The sequence below is a fragment of the Pinus tabuliformis genome, chromosome 6 (genome assembly GCF_031772625.1).
Source record: "Pinus tabuliformis cultivar Carrire ecotype Pingquan chromosome 6, CPIR1, whole genome shotgun sequence".
In the NCBI taxonomy this organism is placed as follows: domain Eukaryota; kingdom Viridiplantae; phylum Streptophyta; class Pinopsida; order Pinales; family Pinaceae; genus Pinus; species Pinus tabuliformis.
In genome coordinates this window covers 1,516,105,825-1,516,110,111 of record NC_142292.1, presented here as the reverse complement: position 1 = coordinate 1,516,110,111, position 4,287 = coordinate 1,516,105,825, and positions in this window count along the sequence as shown.

The window sequence follows — 4,287 nt, the reverse complement described above, 5'->3', positions numbered from 1 at the left end:
GAACCATTAACTCTTCGCCACCTTCATTAATTTTGTCTTAAGAATGATGTTAAAACATTTTCTAAAGCCAATGAAGCAATATAGAAATCAATTTTATTATTGCAACATTCATCTACAATGATCTTGAGGGTAATAAGATGATCTTTATTTAAATCATATCCCCTATAAATCCATCTTCACATTTATCTCTTTTACGATAGCTTTCAATCCATAAGCTACCTTTTTTCCAAAATAATTCTATATTGTATGATTAAAATGTAACAAAATATAACACATCATTAAGATATTGTAAAAACATTAAAAAATATATAACAAAACACATGCCAAAACTATATTGATATTAATAAGAAATTAAATTTATTGAATTGCAAATCTCCCAAGGAATCTGTTCGGGTTTGAGTTGGTTGTGCGTCTAAAACTTAATTATGTTCCAAAATCGTTAGACCAGCAATAAATTCTTTTACTCAAATGAATTGTTGTTTTGGTCCACTCATGAACATGTGGGATATTTTATGAAAGGCTTTTAAGCCTGGAATCTGTAAATTATTGAATTTTTATATGAATGTTTAGCATTTCTATATATTAGTATAGTGAGAAAAATAAAGAATTCAAAAGTGATTATTGTGTGTAGAATCAATTTAAATTTATTTTAATTTTGGATTTACTAAGTTGAGAGGTATCAAATCTCTTTTTACTCTAGAAGAGGTTTGCAACTCAAGAGATTTGATTCCTCTCTAAGCCTGGTAGATATGGAATTAAGATGGATCTAAGCTGGTTTAATTATTAATAAGTGATAATTATAATTATTAATTCTTTTTTAATATAATTTCACGTAGTCAAAATATTTTAATTAATAATTATAATTATTAATTTTATTTTATATTTTATATTTTTTAAATTGTATTTTATTTTTATTTTTGTTGCTAAGTAATTTGACCAAGTGAAAATGTTTACATAACATCACATAACATAACCTTACAACATTTCTTCCATGAGCACCTCTCATTGTGAATTATAATTATTAATTTTATTTTTCTATTTTTTACATATATTTTAATTGTATTTTATTTTTATTTTATTGGAATGTAATTTGACCAAGTCAAAATGTTTACATAACATAACCTTAGAACATGTCTTCCATAATGGGCTCGAGAGCACGCGAAAATAAAGAATGAAAAATTAATTATTATGGATGGAAAAATAAATATATTGTTATTACAATATTTAAAAAATATTTATAGTATTATTCTATGATGATGATGATGAGTGATAAATACATTATATTGGGTAGAAAAATAAATTTTGTAAAATAGATCATCATAATATTCAAAAAGTAATTATAGCATTATCTCTTAATGATGATGATGATGATGACAACGATGCTAACGATGAAGATGACATCATCAATGATGATGACAAAGACAACTACAATGACTATGACTAGTATAGTTCCATCTTAACTCCAAATCTACCGAGCAGTGAGACGGATCAAATCTCTCAAGATGAAAATCTATTTATGAGATAAAGACAACTACGATTGATATGACCAATATAGATCCATCATAACTCTAGATCTACAAAGCACCTACAGGGATCAAATCTCTCAAGTTGCAAACCTATTTCCAAGTGCAAAATTTGAAAGCAAAATGCACCTTGAGAGATTTGATTCCTCTTGTCTTTTAGCTAGACTTAAGATGGATCATTGTTTATTCTAAGTCACAAACTAATGAAATGTTAAGAATTTCTTTTTTATATTTACTTATTTTATATAATATATAGGTAGTTGAGATTAAAACATTTTATTTACTTATATATATATATATATATATATATATATATATATATATATATATATATATATATATATATATATATATATATATATATATATATATATATATATATAATATATGTTACACATGGCATAGTTTTATCACAGCAACTGAATCATTCGGGTGCAATAAAACATATATGTAAAGAAGACCTTGAAATTATGTTTTTCTACTATTAACACAATGACACCAAATCAGTAAAGAGACTAAATTTCCACTAAGAAAAATAACAACCAGAGACCCAAAAGAAATAACTCAAGAGAAAAAAAATCCAAGATTCATTTCAAACCATGCAAGCCCAAACATTTTGAAACATAAATACTTTTAAAATAAATCTATTCCTGCAATCATTTCCTATACTGGAAGTGGAAAAATAGTTCCTGCACTATGTTCCTACATTGGGTAGAAAAGAACAATACTTGCACTCTCTTCCTATAGTAGTAAAATAAATAACACTTTGTTCCTGTACTGAAGAAAAACACCCTATTCTTATACTGAAAAATGATATAGTGTAGCAAGTCTAAACTCAACAACTGTGAAAATAAACCTTGCTTGAATTAAGGCAAACTCTTAAACTCATCACACCCTCAATGCATGAACTTCAAGGCTTCACCAATCATTGAATGAAATATTGAACTCCTATGCATAGATAGGAAAATCACCTCATAAATATATTTATCTTGTTCTAGTTTAACACTATGTTCAAAATCGACTTTTGAGCATATAACTTTATAAATAAAACTCAACTCATGACTCTAGTTTAGTTAAATATGACAATATTTTGTTCCTCCACTTATCATTTCCAAATAACGGAAGGAAAAATTACGTTCAATAGGCCCAGGGTAATATAGTGAAATATTAAATCAAGAGGTCCTCAACCAAGAATAACTTTACCTGCATAATGAAGCTTCCAAATAGCTACAAGTACTAGAAAAAGGGTTTTTTCTTGCCTGTTTGAAACAAAACAATTTAAAAATAAAATTATCAATTGCCTAGCAAGACTGAAATAACCCCTCTGTAGATCTTGTCTCAAGGAATATATGTGCACCACAGCGTAGATCTAAACTAAAGAGATGACTTTGAAATCAAAAGAGTAGTTCTAGATTCAAAACCTTACTTTGGTTTACAATAAACGAAATAAATTTTTCAATAAAAAAGGAAGCTCTGCTCAAAAGAAAACGCCAAGCATAAACATGACAACATAAAGTTACATATATGAAGCTTTATCACTATCTTCGAAAGAAAATACACAAGAGATTATCCAAACATGTGCAACTCTTACAAGCCAACCTTCACACAAAAATATTTATCACATGATTTACTCACCACACAATATAATAGATAGAGGGAGAAAGAGCTGGGTTGACTCGGCTCTAGACAACCAACTCATTTCCCTATTTAAAGAACAAGATTAATCTATAAGGACAAAGTGGTACTCATAGGAAATAAAATAAACGAATCCATTGATATGGCATTAGACCTATTTTATTAAACAACAAAAGACTTTGCTCGATACATAATGTATAGTGACAATTATAGCTTGAGAGAGGTCATGGTGGCACAAAATTTTTGAAAATATAAACACCAAAATTGTTCACAATATCGCCATTTTCCATCCTAATATATCTTGACATTTATACAAATTACATCGGCTCTCGGTCGTACCAAACATATAAAAAAAGATGGATTTGTTTGAAACTAATCTCTAACATTAGGAACCCTCCAATGCTACAAGTCATTGTAAGGAAAATAGCAACATGTCCTTAGGAGTGTTTACACGCCTTTCTTCGTTAACAACTAGGACCGTCTCCCAGTGAGACTCTCAAACCAACGGTCTTCCATATTCAGTGCAGGAATAAGGAGGGGTGCACGATTTCTTAGTATCTTCCTATACCATAGCCACTTTGATCTAGAATTCGTCAAAATACATTGTAATAATATTAAGGTAATACAAATAGGAAGGTACATAGAAAAACATCGACCTTTTTGAATTTGAATAAAAATGGTCATACATTATCCATTTACCCAAAGAATTATTAAAGAAAATAAAAATACTTGCATAGAAATTTTATTTAGGTTGTAAAACAGAGGCTAAGGTAGGGAGATTTAGGTGAAAAATAGGAAAATTATGGTAGCAAACATTCCCCCAACCTCATCTTATTGTGTGTCCTCACACAACCATCAACCTCTATAAAAAAATAAATTTGAAAAACTTCTCCTCCTCATTGCTGGATTTGGATGTTGATTCCCAAACATTCTGCTTTAGCCTTCTTTGTTCTAGTATTCCTCATATGTTTTTCAATTTTCCTAGCACGAGTTCACAGATGGGCCACATGGAACGTCCATTTTCTCATTGATTTCTTCAACTTAGCCATTGTTGTTAACAATTCTCCATTCCTGGTTCTTAATGCTACATTCCGAGTGTCCATACATCTATTTAAAACCTCAAGCTCAT